This window comes from Tamandua tetradactyla, chromosome 23, assembly GCF_023851605.1.
Source record: "Tamandua tetradactyla isolate mTamTet1 chromosome 23, mTamTet1.pri, whole genome shotgun sequence".
Classification (NCBI taxonomy): domain Eukaryota; kingdom Metazoa; phylum Chordata; class Mammalia; order Pilosa; family Myrmecophagidae; genus Tamandua; species Tamandua tetradactyla.
Window position 1 is genome coordinate 12,001,617 of NC_135349.1, and position 17,202 is coordinate 12,018,818.

Genomic DNA, 17,202 nt, shown 5'->3' on the forward strand with positions numbered 1-17,202 from the left:
GGATGACAACTTCCCCTGTGCTGAGTTCAGATTTACGGCCTTTTTGGAAGGGGGGGGGGGTGCTCCGGGGTTCAGCAGACCACAAGTGTGGGTTTGAGTAGGGAGGTGGATAAAAGCCTGGGCCAGGGGACCAGAAGGAGGCGCTGAGACAAGCTGGGACACGGAGTCCGATGGCATCTGGTGCAACCTTGGGCACACCGCTTTCTTCCTTCACATCCCCAGGGGTTCTGTCCATGTTCACTGGAAAGTAACCGGGGCCAGGCAGGAGTGACCAGCCCAGCAGACTTCAGTTTCGCGTCTCCCAGGGCGACACGCGTGGCCTCGCGGGCTGGGCTGTCCTCTCCCCGCCCCCCGCCCCGGGCCCGCGTGACGATGCGGCCCTCTCCCCTGGCCTCTCCTCCCGGGATCCTCCCCGCGCCCGCTGCGTGACCTTGACCCGCGAAGCCGGCCCCCCCACCTTCCCTGCGCCTCAGTCTCCCCTGACCGAGTTTCTAATCCCTGCCGGGGCCCCGCGCGGCCGAGGGCGAGGGGCGTCTCCGGGGCAGCCGGCGGGCACCGAGGCCGCGGGGACCCCTCCCGGGACGTCGGGCGCGGGCTGGTGGGGGGGGGGGGCCGGGCGGCGCGCTCCCCCCGCGGTGCCCAGGCCGGGGCGCGGGGCGGGCCGGGCCGGGCTAATCCCGTATGTAAATGGCAGCCAATGGAGGGTGGTGTTGCGCGGGGCTGGGATTAGGGCCGGGGCGAATGGCTGGCAATCTTACTGGGATTACAGAACAAAGAGCCTCCCCGCGCTCCCGCTCCCGGCTCCGCGCCCCGCGCCGCGCCCCGCCCTCCGCCGCAGCCCGCGCCGGGGGTGGGGGCCGCCGAGCGCCAGCCCCCCGGGCGGCCCCGAGATTACCCCTCCCCGGCCGCCGCGGCCCCCTCCCCGCCCCCCGCGCCCGCCGCCCCTCCCCGCCCCCCCCACCCCGGCCGCCGCTCCGCGCCGCGGCTCGCCTCCCTCTGCCTCTCCTTCCCCCATTCTCCCGGATTAATTAAGGAGGCAGCGGCAGGAGGCTGAGTCCTGGCCGCGGGCCGGGGCCGGGGCGCCGCTGGCAGGAGCGCTTGGGGATCCTCCAAGGTAAGAGAAACTTTTCGGGGGGCGGGCGCCGAGGCCCTTCTCCCCTTCTCCTCCCCACCTCCGTGGCCCCCGCCCCTCCCCCTCCAGGTGTTACAGAATCCGGCTCCGGCCTTGGGGGGGGGGTGGCGGGCGGGTGTGGGTGTGGGTGTGGGTGTGGGGGGGTGCACTGGGAGGCACGTGACTGGGATTATAATTCGGGGAGGGGGAGGGGAGGGACGGCCGCCCCCCCACCTGCCGGGAGGGGCTGGGAGTCGGGAGCTGTCACCCCCGGCCCTTCCGGAGGTGAGGTGGGGGGGGCGGTGGGGGGGGGAGTCCCGGGCCGGCGCCCGCAGGCTGCTGCTGCTGCTGCAGTTGGCGAATGAGGTCAGTTGTGCTGCCCGCGACGGCGGGCGCCAGTGTGGGCGCGGGGTGGGGGGTGGGGGCTGGGAAGGCCGCGGCCTCCGCCCCCAACCCCCCCCACCTCCGCCTGCCTCGGGCGGGGCAGGCTCCTCACCCGTGCCCCCCCACCCCCGCCCCCCAATCACAGGCAGAGTCCAACACAGCGAGGACTGTCCCAGAACAGTGGTTGCCGGTGGGGTCCCCAGGGAGGGGGCTGGCCTATGTGGTGGCAGCCAACCCGGGGCAGAGTGGGGGAAGAAGACTCTGAGGATGGCAGTGCTGGAGATCGGGGCATGGGGGGGGCACAAAGGGTTCAGAGGAGCAAGTTGGAGATAACCAGGCTGTGGGTGGTCTGTGAGCTCCTGTAGATGGGTGAGGAGGAGGGGCCACAGGGTTCTTGCTTTTTGCCCCCTGCTTCCCTCCGTCCTGGGTCCTTGAGTCCCCGGGAATGATGGGTCTGCAGCCTCTCCTGGCCTCCACTGCCTGCAGCCGAGGAGAGGTTGATGCTGGCCTGGGCCACAGGCAGAACTGGGGGACCTGGCACCTGAGAGTTCTGCCCCCCTGGCAGTACCAGGTAGGGGTGCCTGAGCCCTGGACATCTGGCCTGGTGACCTGGTTTCCCAGGACCAGACTTGAGGTAGGAGTCCAAGGTGCCAAGCTGAGGGGAAGTGCTGGGCCCCTGGAAGTGTGGTAGGGGCGGGGTGGGGGGGCAGACCTGGACCCCTTCCAGGGGAGTGGGCTTCTCTTACTGCTCAGAGCAGAGGGCAGGGGTGGCCAGAAGCTGCCCTGGCCCCCTCCACCCGTCGTCTTCCACCGTGTGTCTGGTGGCCCCTTGGCCAGGCCTACTGGCCCGTCTGCACTGGTCCAGGGCTTTGAGGCTTGGGAGTTGTCTCGGAGCGACCCACTTATTTCATCAGCATCATTCCCAAAGGGGAAGGACACCTGGCATCGATTATTTATTCAGAGCAGGAGGTGGTGGTGGAGGGGCTGCTGGCCACTGGCTGGGAGGGGCTGGGCCCAAGGTAGCGAGTTTGCGGGTGCGCAGGTGGCCTGCGTGATCCACCATATGTGGAACCCAGAAGGTTGGAGGTGGACTCTGACCTCTTCTGAACAGGATCTGGGTGACCAGGGGATGGGATGTGTTAGAACCCCGCAAACTGCTTTGGGATGGGGGAGGCCTAAGTCCGCCCCCGTTCTGTATCCTGTTTTGAGGTTAACCTAGAAAGTCGCAGTTCTGACTCGGAGGGTCCCAGTGGACCCCACCAGAGGAAATGGGAAAGGATTGGCGCTCTGTGCCCACTCACGGCCTGCTCATTAGAGAAGTGGGAGGACCTAGAGCTGAAAGTGGCAAAACTGGGTCTTGAAGGCAGCATTGCAAGGGACATGCTTACCCTACTTAAGAGCACGGTTCTCTAAGTGTTGGAAGCAGGGTCATGTATTTGCAGTGTACTAATCACAAGTACTTTTTATCTGTTTATCTGTTTAAGGCAGACTCCCAAGAACCCTGCTAGCCTAGCGGCAGTTGGTGCTTAGAAGTAGTCCAGAAGACAGATGCAATAATAGGGGTCTTGGAGGCAGCTGTTCTTGCAAGCCTGCCTGTCCCCAATAGCCTGGTTGTCAGAGACCGCAGCTAAGGACCTCAGGGTGGCGTGGTGGGTGATAGCTTGCGGGCATTCATGTCCGAAGTGTGACCTTGCAACCACAGCCTGCATCTCCCAGTCCATCCTCATTCTGGCTCCCAGCTCACCTCTTCCTGCTCTTGCTCCCCCGTGTCTGCCCGCCCACTGCTTGCTCGGCCCTCTCATTGACTCCTGCGTCTTGCCACTTTCCTGAATGGCGGTGCTTCCTCCCACCTCTGGCCTCTCTTACCACGAAGTCTCTTCCCACCCTTCCTCCTAGGGGGTGGGGCTTCCTTTAATAGCGCTGTCGAATTTGCCTCTTTCCTCTCTTCCTTTAGGACCCAGCTCTGCTGTCTTGTCCTGAGGCTGGAAGCCTCACCCATCCCTGGGGCTGTCTGAAGTGCCCCTTCCGGGTCCCTGCGACATCCCCTTTTTCCTCTGTCTCACTCAAGTGTTACATACTTGTGTGTCTGCTGGCAGGCGCTGAAGGGCTGGGCAGGGCAGGATGGAGGATTACTCTTGATTCCCTCCTGCCCTGGAGCCTGGTACTCAAATACTTGTTGAATGGCTCCATCATTGAACGAATGAGTTGATGAATATATGAAACCCTGCCCCTGCCCCTTGACCCACATCTCTGAACACTCTGTCCGCTCTTGTTCCTAAATTCCTGTCTCTGGGGCAGGTCCCCCCAGTAGCAGGAGTCCCTGAGCTTCCTGTTTCTTGGCCTGCCAGGGGGCCCCCTCTCCCCATTTCCCCAGCCTGCGCCTTCCTCCAAATCTAAGCCTGGGGCTTTGCTCCCCAAATGCCATCTGTCTGTCTCTCAGTCCTCTGATTCTCAGTCACTTGTGGGCAGCCAGGGATACAGCTGGGCTCTTTGAGAGGCCCATGGGGCACCGGGGGAATGAGACCTGCAGAGTTAAACGCCTACCAGGAGCAGCGCGGGAGCCTGCACCAACAGCTTGGGACCCAGGTGGTGTTAAGGGTGTTTGACCTAGGACTGTTTAGGTGGGTTGTGGAGCCTGGGGTGTGCAGACCCTTAGGGGAAATTCATAAGCCAAAGGCAGAGTGGGAGGAGGGGAGGGGAGAGAGCCAAGCCAGAAGGCTGGGGGTGCCTGCCTCTTGCAGTCCACCCAGGCTGCCTCCCCCCCCCGCCAGCTCCCCAGCCTCAGGAAGGGTGGTGTCAGCACAGGTGTCTATAGGCTGCAGGAGGTGTGGCAGAGGCCTCTTGGCCTGCAGGGTCAAGAGTTGGGGGACAGGCCGGCCATGGTGGCTCAGCAGGCAGAGTTCTCGCCTGCCATGCCAGAGACCTGGGTTCGATTCCCGGTGCCTGCCCATGCAAAAACAAAACAAAAAAAGAGTTGGGGGGGGGCGGAGGCAGAGAGCCCCCTTCAGCGCCACCTCCTACCCGAGTTTGATGTCTAAACCTGCACTTTAGTTCAGAGCTCAGCCATCCTGGCTCCCCTGAGCTGGTTTGCACGGAGGTTTACCGGTCTAAGCAGTGTGCGGCGCAGAGCGGAATCAGACCGGGGTCTCAGGGGTCCGTCTTGGCTCTGCCGCAGGGTCCAAGGGGGTCACTAAGCCCCTTTCAGGGATTTCTGCCTGGGCCCGTTTGTATCCTGGTGCCCGCTGCGGTGGATCCTTCCTCTCCCATTTCAGGCACTGGAGGCTGCGTCCTGGGTTGTGGCTGATGAGGGCAGGAGCCTCATGTTGGGAGAGAGGGCTGGGGTGCGGGGGCAGGCCTCCGTTCTCTTTGGGGTGAGTTAGATTTCCTGGTGAGCCGGGCGAGGCTACGCTTCACCCCTCCATGGGCTTGGGGTGACAGGTGGGAGAGTTCCGCTGGCGGGAGGCGCTCGTTCCGGACACCTTCACATCACCTTTCCTTGTGATCTGGAGTGGTGCCCGCCGGACTCTGAGCGATTTGCTGGTCCACCTGTCCCCCTCCTTCAGGATCACCTGCTTAGGGATACTGGATTTAGAAAATTAAAAGGCCGCTCCTATAAAACCTGAATTTGGGATCAGTGACGAAAAATATGATATTTGGGACATTCTTATTCTCAGAATTTATTCCTTGGTGATGTGAAATTCACACTTAACTGGGGTGCTGTATTTTATCTGGCAGCCCTGCACCTGCTACCACAGAGGCAGTGAGACTGCTGGGTGCTGAGGGGGGGCTGGAGGAGGGGCAGGGGCCTGGAGTTGGGGTTGAGGGCTCAACCCGAAGCCCCTGGCATGGTCTGGAGCTAGTCTGAACTGGGCAGGACCGACTGATGTCTCCTTCCTATCGGGTTTTCTCCAGCCTGTGGCCTAGAGCTGCTCTGGGCTCGGCGGGATGGGTGTGTGTTTTGGGTGGTCTCCGGGGGCTGAGGGTCCTCCATGATCCCCAGTCTGGGAAGCCCACATTCGCAGAAGGCTTCCGCTCGTATGGGCCATCCAGCTTATTAAGAGGTGCTGGGAGGAGAAGGGAAGTTGCTGGAAACACCCTATTAGATATCAGCTTAGCATTTTTCAGGCACAAATTGAAATCCAGGCCTGAGCACTGGGCGGCTGTTTCCCCCACAACACCTCCCCTTCGAGGATTGGAGATCCAGCCTCTGGGCCCAATGGTGGGGACGGGCCCTTGGCCGGGAGGGGAGTTAGGCTCGGGGGTCTCTCCCTGACCCCGGTGTCCTCTGGGAATTGACCTTGCTGCGCCCGGTATCCTGGAGCTGGGATGGAGCTTGGCATGGGGACCAAAGCCGAGTGGGCGAAGGCTTAGGAGGTGGGCGAGAGGGAGCGAGGGGGGTGCTGCCTGCACCCTATCACCCTGCCCTCAGAGATGGGGCCCCCAGCACCTATGCTGTACCCATGGCTGGGAAGTGAGGGCCCGAGGACTTAACTTGTGTGAGCTTGTGGGTTGTCCCTCTGCAGGCCTGGGGTGGAGACAGGGTGGGATGCCAGAGACGAGAGGTCATGGCTTGAGGGCTCGGGGTCCTGAGCAGGTGCTCGGACAGCCATGTGGGTGGGGAGGGAGGGCAATGGGGGCCTCTTCCCTCCCATGCCCAGTTGCTGGAAGGACCCCTCAGGCTGCTTCTGTGCTGGAGGGTTGGACAAGGCCAGGCCCGTTTTGCAGGTTGGGGTCTGCTGGGGTCTCAGGATGCCTTTTCTGGCTACTGGCAGAACCACCGTGTGAGGGAGTATGTATCTGTCTGTCCATCATCCACCAGTGGGTGAGCAGTTTGCAGAGGTACCAGTTCTGAGGGGTCCGTTGGGTCCTGGCGTCCAGCCCCAGGCCTGGCTTGGAGCAAGGCCCCTCCCCCGCCTTCCGTTACATAGATACGGTTGAGGGGCGGTAGAGGTCCCAGGAAGCGCTCAGATCCGAAGCGTGCCGTAAAGGAGTTGGGACAAGTGCAGACACCTAAGAAATCCACGTATTGTCAGGACAGAACAAATTCATCACCCCCAAAAGTTCCCTCCTACCAACCCCAGCCCGTGATCTGTTTTGTGTCTCCGGAGTGCCGTGTAAATGGCATCGTGTAGCACGCAGCCTTTGGGTCTGGTGTCTGTCACCCCTAATGTCACACACAAGTGTGACGCTTATGTCCTTGTGATTCTGTGTCTTGGGAGTCAGTGCCCTTCTGTCGTTTTGTAGTATTCTGTTGTACCGAGGCACCAATAGGCAGCCTCCCTCCTGCCGGTGGGACCCAGCAGCCTCAGCTTGCCCGGCCTGTGTCTGGCTGAGCAAAGGGTGTCTTTTTCTCATTTTCACAAATGAGAAATGAAATGCCACCTCACGGGTGGCAGGGGTCCTACAGCCTGTTCCTCGCCCTCATGGAGAGGCATCCCTGAGCCCAGAGAGCCCACACCTCTGCCCCAGAGCTGGAATTTCATCCCCCATTTCTGGTAACTCACACCGTGAACCCCGCGATGGAATTACACACACGTGCCCTGCCCGCCGCCCAGGTGGGCTCCTGGAACTGTCCATGCTGTGGGGCCAGGGCAGCCAGAGGTCAAGCGGGGTCAGGGAGGGGACAGTCACTGTCCTGCCCTGTGGGCATCTTGCCCCTCTCTTACATGCCCCCCCCCACACACCTGAGTTTGGTGTCCCTGATGTGTGTCTCTGGAAACTCCATTTCCTGCAGTTGTTCAGTGTGAGGTAGAAATTCTAGGTTTTTCTTGAAACCAGGGCATGGCTTCTTCTGGGGAGAGTGGGGAGGGGGAGGCCGAGGCTGGCTTTGCTGTCAGGAGGAGGATTGCCGTGCATTTAGAACTGCTGTGTGACCTTGGGCAAGTGCCTTCACATCTCTGGGCTTTAATTTAACAGAACATCTGGTCTGCAAGGCCAGTGTGAGACTCATCCTGGTAACACCAGCCAGTAGGGTTCCTGCAGAACCCTGGAGGTCCATGGGGCAGAGATGGGAACGTGGGGGCTCTAGCTTCTACTTTTATCGGAATTACCTGTTGGGGTTCTGAATAAAATGTGAGTTGATAAAACATTTGAGACCCCCCCCCCCGCCACTTGCTGCTTTCCATAGGCCCTACGTGAACTGTGGCTGCTCTCGTGAACCGTGGTGTGGACAACATTGAGATTCTGGTTGGTCATGGAAGCTTCAGGTCAGGCTGGCTCCAGCTTTTGTCTGCTGGGCCTCAGTTTGAGCATCTAAATGGAGAGGTGGCAGGGACCTTGCAGGGTTGTGGGTCTAGGGGTGAGGGCCTCATGGGTAGAGTGCCTGAATGCAGAGGGGGCCTCACAAGACCTTATTGCCCACAGCCTGTGTGTTTCTCGGGAATCACGGCTTCTTAAGAAAGGGGAGCTGCCTGGCTGACAGTGTAGCAGTGTGGCTGTCTTGAACAGTCGGGAGTTTTTAGTTTGTTGGGAGTGAGGGCTGTAGCCTTTTCCTGGTGGTCCAGGCCACCCCCAGCACCTCATCCCAGCCCCTTCACCATCTACCCCCCACCCTCCACCCTGTCTCCTAGCCAGGCTCCCCCTGTGTATCATGTAGCCCTTAAAGGCTGGACCCCCCAGTTCAACCCTAGGGCCAACACTGGGTGGGAAGTTGCAGGGAGTGGCCCCTTGAGTGTTACTGGGTGGCCCCCTGAAGCAGCCTGGACTCCTGCCCACCCACCCATCCAGCTGCAGGGTGGTCCTGGCGGGCTCCAGGGGCTCTGGTGGCTGGGCCAGGCCGGTGTCTCTTATGTTTATCCAGGAGCTGGTTTTTCAGGTGTGGCAGCTTTCAGCAGAGAGGCCCAGGCTGGGAGGGAGGGTAGGGCCTGTGGGAAGGAGGGTGGTTGCACCTTCGCTCGTCCCAGCTGGGGATGTAGGCCCTCAGGGTTGGTGGGCAAAACCACATCCTCTGTCTTTGATCCTGGCCCATCGTCCACCCACCCTGGGCATGCCTCTCCCTGAGACAGTCTGTTCTTCCCACATCCAAGGGAAAGCTGCTCGTGGTTGCGTTGGCTTGGAGACCAGTGCCCCTCCTTGGGAAGGCTCCTTGGGCTGCCTCAGGTCTTACCCACTTAGCAGTGTTTCATGGAACCGTCAATGCCTTTGAAGCCAGAAAGGTACAGGTTCAAATCCCAACTCAACCACTGCCCTGCTGTGTGGCTTTAGGCAAATGTCTTCACCTCTCTGAGCCTGGTCGGAACAAAAGAGGGTGATTATCCAGACATTGCAGGGATGTTGGGAGGATCGGCATGTTCAGTTAGGGGGTGTTGGTCTCTGTCCCAGTTAGGAGTGCTTCTTTAACTTGTCGCGTGATGGCCCCAGAGGCTGGGTCTCTCCGGAGCTCCTATTCTGTCCTCAGAGGGACTGGACGCCATCACTCCCTGCTTAGACCTGGTTCTGTCCTCTTGTCCTGTCCCTCTTCAGCTCCTTGTTTAAGGTAACTGAGTCACCCTGCTTCAAATGCTTGTGCAGTGCCGGGCCTTACCTCGGTACCACCCAGGGGAGTCGGACCCCATCTGCTTGTTTGGTTTTGTCTGTACGCATCTGGTTTTGGGAGAGCCCACCAGTAGGGGAGGTGAGATGAACCCCCTTTCCGAACGTGCCTGAGGAAGCCTTCTAGAGAGGTGACTTCCCGCCAGCCCTGAGGATGGATGGGATTGGGGTAAGGGCTGGGCAGGGGTTGACATTCCGGAGGGAGGAAACAGCTTGAGTAAGGATCCGGAGTCCAGGTGACAGGGTGCCTGTGGGCAGGCAGGCATTTCATTTCAGAAGTGGCGAGATGTTCCACAGGAAGCCAGTTGGGGTGTTGTTTGGGGGCCAGGTAAAGACGATGGCCTCACCCCCTGGCTGCCCAGAACTCCCCAAAGGCTTCCCGTTGGCCCTGGGAGAAAAAGCCTGGCCATGGTCTGGCCCTGCCTGTGTCTGCTCCAGCCATGCTGAGCTTCCCTCAGATTCTAGAACATTCCATGTCCCATCTTGCTTCCCAATATGCTGTTGCTTCTCCCTAGGATGTGTTTTAATGTTCCCTGTCCATGTCATTAAGCTAATTCTAGTTGTAGGTCTTAGCTTGGATGTCACTTCTTTCCAGAACTTTCTGGAAGCCTTTCCTTCTCCAGCACCACCACTGCCACCCTGAAGTCTGTGTTTGGTGCCCCTCCTCTGTGTTCTTACAGCCCCCTGTACTGCCCCAGCATAGCAGTCATCGCGTATTGACCTTGAACTTGTCTATCACCTTCGCTGAGCTGTAAACTTCAAATGGGTCAGAACCGTGTCAACTTGTCCCTCTGCTTCCCTGCCCCGGGCAGCAGGCCTGGCATGAAGCAGGCGTCCAGTACAGACTCGTTAAGTGAATGAGAAGCAAGCCCAGCATGGAGTGTTTGGGATGGGTGGAAGGGTATAAATTAGGGGGTCTGGACTTCTCCATCCCTCAGTACCGTCCCAGCTGGCTCGCCTCACCTCGCCTTCACCCCGTCCCCGGGGCAGGCTCTGCATTGCCACTCTCAGGCCAGAGGCATCATCCAGCGAGCGGTGGGCACAGTGGTGTCAAGGGGCCACCCATGGCCATCGGTTCTTCCCAACGGCGCCACGTCTCCAGTTTGGGGGATTTCCCCTCTGCAAAGGGCAGCTGGTGTGTGTGTGTGTGTGTGTGCAGAGAGCACAAGTGTGGAGCTTCAGAACACTTAATCCCTGGGCTATTTAGACAGATGCAGTTATGTGCACACACATGCGTGTGTATCTGCGTGTACGTGCGGCATTCCAGAGGCACTTTGCAGAGAATTTGACTTTTAAGTCCATCCGCCGACCGGCCTGGGACAAGCCTTTCCCGGGGCAGAGTCTCTCTTGTCCTGGTGAGCGGCAGAGGGGCGGGTTCCCTCTCAGCTACAGCACATTTGGCTACAGGTAATAGAAAACCTGACAGCAGAGGCTTTAGTAGAGGTGCTTATTTATTCCTTGCAAGAAAGAGCTCAGCAGTGCCTTCAGAGATTCAGGTGCTTTTCTTCTCTAGAAAGTTGGGCTTTTTTTTTTTTTTTCCCCTTAGTGTGTCCAATGCAGTGGTTTATTTAGAGTCACAAAGTTGTGTAACTAACACTACTGTTCAGTTCCAGAACATTTTCATCACCCCCAAAAGAAATTAACCCCACGCTCATTAGCAGCCAGTTCCCCTTCCCCTCCCACCCTCAGCTCCTGCTAACCACTAATTTCCTTTCTGCGTTGGATTTGCCTACTTTGGACATTTCATATCAACGGACTTACACAACACGTGGCTCCTTGTTACTGGTGTCTGTCATTTAGTATAATGCTTTCAAATTTCATCCACCTGAATGTCATTCCTTTCTACGGCTGAATAATATTCCATTACATGGATATACCACGTTTTGTGGGGTCTTGTGTATGATAATTTCATGAACATTGGTGACTAATTTTCTAGGAGTGGAATTGCTGGGTCATATGGTAGCTCCATGTTTAACTTTTTTTCTGAGATTTTTTTTTTTTTTTTTTTTTTGGCATGGGCAGGCTCTGGTAATTGAACCCGGGTCTCTGGCACAACAGGCGAGAATTCTGCCACTGAGCCACCCGTGCACCACCCTCTGTTTAACTTTTTGAGGAACTGTTTTCCGCAGCGGCTGCATCATTTTACATAACCACCAGCAGTGCACCAGGCTTCCTATTTTTCCTTATCATCCCCAATGCTTGTTTTCTGTTTTGCTTTTTTTTTTTTTCTCTCCAGCCATCCTTGTAGGTGTGAAGTGGTATCTCATGCTGGTTTTTAATTTGCATTTCCCTAATGACTAATGTTGAGCATCTTTTCTTATGCATACTGACCATTTATGTTTCTTCTTTGGGGAAATTCAAGTCTGTATTAATTTCCCAGCTGCAAAAACAAATATCATATAAGGGGTTGGCATAACAAATTTATTGGCTCACCGTTTTAGAGGCTAGAAGGCTTGCTTCCTCCTAAGATTGAAATCTTTTAGCTGGCTGGGACATCTTTGGGGTTCCTTGGCTTTTCTGCAACATGGTGATGTTGTCTCCTTTCTACTTTGTGTTCCTGGGCCTCCAGCTTCTGGCTTCTCCCCATGGCTTCTCTCCATGGCCTTCCCTGTAAGCTCTCCAGTAATAGGATTAAGACCCATCCTGGTTCAGTTGGGCCACACTTGAACTGAAGGTACCGCATCAAAAGGTCCTAGTTTTACAGTGGGGTCCACACCACAGGACTGGATGAAGACGTGTGTGTTGGGGTATTTAACTCTAAGCTACCACCAAGTCCTTTGCCCATATTTTAACTGGGTTGTTTGCCTTTTTGGTGTTGAGTCGTAAGAGTTCTTTATATATTCTGGTTATTATATCCTTATCAAGTACGTGATTCACAGATATGTTCTTCCTTTTTGTAGGTTGCCTTTTCACTCTCTTGATACAGTGTGTTTTGAAGCATAGAAGTTTTAAATTTTTATGAAATCCAATTTATCTGCTTTTTGTTATTGGTTGTGGTGTTGCTTGTTCTTTTGGTGTCTTCCCCTCCCTTTTTTTTTTGCATGGGGCAGGTCCTGGGAATCAAACCCGAGTCTCCAGCATGGTAGGTGAGAACTCTGCCTGCTGAGCCACTGTGGCATGCCCTCCGCCCTCCCTTTTACGTGGTGCTGTTGAGTTTTGGTCTTTCAGGTTGGCTAAAGTGCCTTGGAGTGGGGCTGAGGGCTTCAGTGGCTCCTCCTCCTTTTCTGGGGCACCCATCCCCTTCCCCTGTCTCTGAGCCTCTTGGATGGGCCGAGCCTTGTTCTTTTGAGCTTTGAAATGTGAGCATTTAAAGGGGCCTCAGAATATGTTGACTCCTCCATTCTTTTTCGAATGGGAAAACTGAGAAACTCAGGGCTGGGAAGACACTTGCCCAAGGTTCTGAAGTTCTAAGAATTAAAGCCCAAAAGCATGTCTCGTGGTTCTGGGCTCAGGGTGCCTTGCCCTCCTGCTGGTGTCCCCTGAGCCTCCTGGTCCGCCTGTGGTTGAGAATCACCTCCTGCCTGTTTCAGGAGGCTGGTGGGAGACTTCGGAGCAGACCCTGGTGGTGGGGTGGGGAAAGGAGAGCAGTGGGAGAGGTCAGGGCGTCTGTCTTAGTTTGCCCAGCTGCTACGACGAATACTGCACGCTGGGTGGCTTAACAACTGAAGTGTATTGGGTCATGGTTTTGGAGGCTGAATGTCCAAAATCAAGGCCATTCTTCCTCCTGGAGGTCTGTGGCGTTTGGGTGCTGGCTTGCCACAGTCCTTGGGTTCCGTGGTCTGCATCTCCACCGCCCTCGCCTGGGAGTCTCTCTCCCTCCTTGCGTCTGCCCTTCCGGTTTCCGTGGGCTTCTGGCTTCTTCCTGTGTGTCCTCCCCTGACTCACAGCTTCTGGATTTCTTCTGCTTATAAAAGCCTCCAGTCATGCCCACGAAGACCCACCCTGTCGCCACGCCTTGACTAAAAATAACGTCTTTGAAAGGTCCTATTTACAGAAGTTCACACCCACAGGAATGCGGATTAAGATTAAGTCTTTGTTGGGTTCCATAACTCAAGCCACCACAGTGTCAGAAAACACCCCAGGCAGGAAGGAAAGAGAAACGCAGACAGGGCAGGGTGGCTGCAGATTCTGCCTATAAGACGGAGGCTGGCACATTGATTGTGGTGGAGCGAGGGTGGCACTCATCTCTGCCTTTTGGAGCCGATGGCGTCACCTAGGGCAACCCTCAAGCTTCAGTACATGTCCACGTAAATCCCAGCAGGCCCAGCCCTTTGGGTCTGCCAGGGAGGGGGGCAACCATCCAGGGACGCTTCCCTAAAGGAGGCATTCTGGGAGAACCCAAGTGGGCAGGGGATGTGTCTTAAGGAGCGTCACGTCCTCGGAGGGGTGAGCCCACTCAGCGATGCAGGCTCCGGGTGCGTTGCCGTCACTGCTGGTGTGGGCTGTGCTTACCCTCTTGGAGCTGCTGAGAGCTTTCCAGACTTCTGAGTGGCTGTCCAGGGAAGTGGGCACGGCCACTGCCGGACCAGCAGGCACAGAGCTGGCTCACGCTGCAAAAGCCTGCCGTCCACCTCCCAGAGCCCAGTCAGAACTTATTTCAGCCACACAGGGATGGTTCTCACTCAGGGGACTTGGGGGGCTGGAGCCTGGGAACAGAGTAGATGGGGGTAGAAGCAGGCTGGGGTCCCTCCCTGCCAGCCCATACTTCCACCTGGAGGCCAGAAGCTGGGGGGGGGGGCAGAACTTTGCAGAAGGGTGATTCGTTCTGGGCTTCAGATGGGGTTTCTTACTGGGGTCTGGGTCACAGGCTGGCCCTGTTCGTTCTGTTCTCATAACCCTTGACGCCATCCCTGGACATCCCTGGTTTGGGCAGCATAGGATCCACCCCTGAGCCCTCAGCCTTGTTTTTGGCTCAGAAGAATGCAATTCCCATACCTGTGGGGTCCTTGCTGGTGTTGGGGCCCCCAAGGCCCTCGGGAAGGCCGCCCCAGGCCTTGCTGTGACCCCAGGGAGGAGGCCGGGCCCCTGCCCCTGAGGCCCCTTGCATCTAGCAGCCGAGGCAGAGAAGACCTGTTTGGAATTATGAGCCCCTGGGAGAACCACTGAGCCCTTCAGCAAATACTGTCATGCGCGTTTCCCCCTGTATGGTGGGGCTGGAACTTGGGGTCAGAGGTGAGCCACACAGACCTGGGGGAGCTGCTCCGAGGACATTGAGGGGACATTGAGGACATATGGTGCATCTTTGCTCTGAATCCAGACGGACTTGGCTTTGAACCGGGCCCCTGACTCTTGGCTTTGTGACCTTGGGCAGATTACTTAGCCTTTCTGAGCATCTGTTTCTGATCTGTCAAATGGGACGTGTGCCCTTGTACTTGTAGGTGGTTGGCAGAGACTGAAAATGGCCCATACAGGCAGCACCCCACTGCGGTCAGCCACTGGTTGCTGCTAACAATAATAGCAAGAATGTTGGGGGTGCTGGGGAAAAGTGGGCTTCAGCTAGACCCAAGAGCCCAGGTGAGGTTTGCATAGAAAGGTGATTGCTGGCCCCCTCCTGTGGGCCATAGCTCTCACCTGCCGTGGCTGCTCCCCAAGGGAGGCAGGAGCTGGGTGTTCTGTGTGTGTCTTTTGTGTTTAATGGAGGAAGAGACTGAGGCCCAGAGAGGGGAGCAAGTTACCCAGCACCGCAACCTCTGGGGCAGAGCTGGGGCTCGACCCAGACCTTCCAAGGACCCACCTGGGCATGTCCCGGAGGCCTCATGCTTTTGGTGAGGGGCTGCGTCACCTGCTGGCATCACCTTGGCTCTAGGGAGGTCACCATGTGGCCTCGCTGGGCGCCTCTGGCCTCTCCCTGTCCCAGGGGTGGAGAGAGTAGGGGCGGGGACGGGACCTTTGTGAAATCACGCTACCTGGCTAGAGCTCCAGGTGAGCCCAGTACCGGTCCCCGGGAGCCGAGGTAGCAGCTTTTCCTTATCCCTGATGGCGGATGACCAAGGGGGGAGTGACACGGGGTGTGGAAAAGGGGGCTAGAGTGTGGGCCTGCGTGGAGAGGGGGCCTGCTGGGAACTCACCTGTCCAGCCGTAGGATGGGTGAAGACTCCGGTCCTGCGTCCCTCCCAGGGTACAGGGTGGCGGGTGCAGTGACAGTGGAAAGCTGTGATGAGCAGAGGGGGCGTCTGCAGAACTGTGTGTGCTGCCCTGCGGGGACCAGGTGGGGCATGCACAGTCAGCAGCAGTCGGGGGGGCCGCGACTTCCCTGCTGTGTGGTGGGGTGGACTGTGTGCCCCACCCTCCCCAACGGGCCATGCTCTTTTCCCGGAATGCATAGTGACCCTGCAGTAGGAATGAGGGGGCCTGGGGTGTCTTAGCCTGCCCGGCTGTTATGACAGTTGCCATGTAGTGGGCTGGTTCTAAAAACCAGGATTTACTGGCTCACGGTTTTGAGGCTAAAAGTCTGGAAATCAGGGTATGGTCAAGACTTGCTTTCTCCTGGAAGAGGTGGTGTTTCAGTACCAGCTGCTGGCAGTTCTTGGGCTTGGGTCTCTGTCTCCCCCTCCCCACCTTGTCACATGGCGATGGCCTCTCCTTTCTGGCTGCTGTGACTTCCAGGTTCTCCTTATAAGGCCTCTAGGGATATGGCTGAGACCTGCCCTCCCTCGGTGGGGCCACACCTTAACTAAAAATAACCTCGAGAGGCCCTATTTACAGTGGGGTCACTCCCACAGGAATGCAGATTAAGATTAAGAGCGAGTTTGTTGGGGTACGTAATCCAGTCTACCACAGGATCGCTCAGTGCGGTGGCGTGCGTGCGTGTGTGTGTGTGTGCGTGCGTGTGCGCTTTCGGGGGTGTGCATGAGCAGGTAGAAGGAGGCAGGAGGCCCGACCGATCCCCAGTAGAGATCTGGGCAGAAAAGAGCCTCCTCCTGAAAGTGTGGGAAGCACGTCTCCTTGGGAGTTGGACAGGAAGGATGCCTAGTAGGGTCACTGCAGTGCTAAGCCTCTGTGTTCCCCTCTGTAAAATGGGTTCACGTATCAGCCTGGTGATTGCCGAGGAGGAGTCCTCCCAGGCCCACGAGGAGGTGCTCCCACCATAAGTAACTGGGTTTTAGGATTACATCCCGGCTCAGCTCAGCAGCTGGCAAGCCTAGGTTCCTGTCGACTGTCCACCCCTGCTCCCAGCTCTCACCATGCTCCCCTGCCTCCCCGCCTCTGGCCGAGCTGCCCCCCTCCCAGCCAGCTTTCCACCACGTCCACACCCTCCGGTTGCTCCTGGTTGATTTGCTGATGGATGGTCTAGGTCACCATTTACAAACGTCAGCTTCTCTGTAGAGCCCGAGTGATCCTTGGGGGCGGGGACTGTGCCGGACGCACCCCCGGTTCTGGGCCTGGCTCATCGCAGGTGCAGTGAAAATGCCGTGCAGTTAGTGGGTGTCCTACAGTGTCTCACGGATGCATATACGCCCTGGTGGGCGGGACCATGGGGACCCCGGAATGGGGAGTTGCAGCGAGGAAAGGTTCTGGAGGGCAAAGCAAAATGAGGAGAGGCACAGGGCGGGAGGGCATTCAGGTTTGAGAAGGGCCCGTGGACAGGGGCACAGGCAGGAAGAGGTTCCTGTGCAAGGTGGGGGAGCGTGCATGACTTTGATGAATTTTCTAGAGCAGGTCAGGGGAGGTGAGGAGGCCGGCGACCAGGAGAGAGAACATGGTGGTCCGTTCATCTGGGGCTGAGGGTGAGAAGACCCTCAGATTGCCTCGAACCAGTTCCTCAGTTTACAGGTGAAAGAACTGAGGCTCAGAGAGGGGCAGTGCCTGGAATCCCCGGGCCCAGAGGCAGCAGGAGAGGGGAAGGGGGGAGGGAGGCAGCTGGGAGAGAGGGAACCAGCTCTGGGGGAGGGGGCCGGGGCTGGCTGCCAGCTGGGGCGGGGCCCCTGTGAGCCAGAGCCCCGAGATTAGATCAGCAGCGGCAGTGATGAGCTTTTTTCCGCCCGGCCTCTTCCCGACAAGAAAAGGCCTGATGTCTCTCACCAGGTTTTTTCTCAGCAAGACATGTTTACGTCTGGCCGGGGGAGGGGGAGGGGGCCCTGGGGAGCTGGGATCTGAGGCTGCTGCCGCCTCGCCCCAGGGGCTGGTCCCACTCCCTTGCTGGTTTTTTCCCACCCTCCCCCAACCCCCAGCCCCTG

At 58.0% G+C, this 17,202-nt stretch overlaps 1 protein-coding gene across 1 annotated transcript in view; it reads left to right on the forward strand.

The window, feature by feature from the left end:
- Positions 1-962: 962 nt before the first annotated feature.
- The window catches only part of GTF2IRD1 (GTF2I repeat domain containing 1), a 115,957-nt gene continuing 99,717 nt past the window's right edge, over positions 963-17,202 (forward strand). The window contains exon 1 of the mRNA XM_077140979.1: positions 963-1,114. The gene's annotated coding sequence lies outside the window, so the exon portion shown is untranslated. The remainder of the gene's footprint in view (positions 1,115-17,202) is intronic.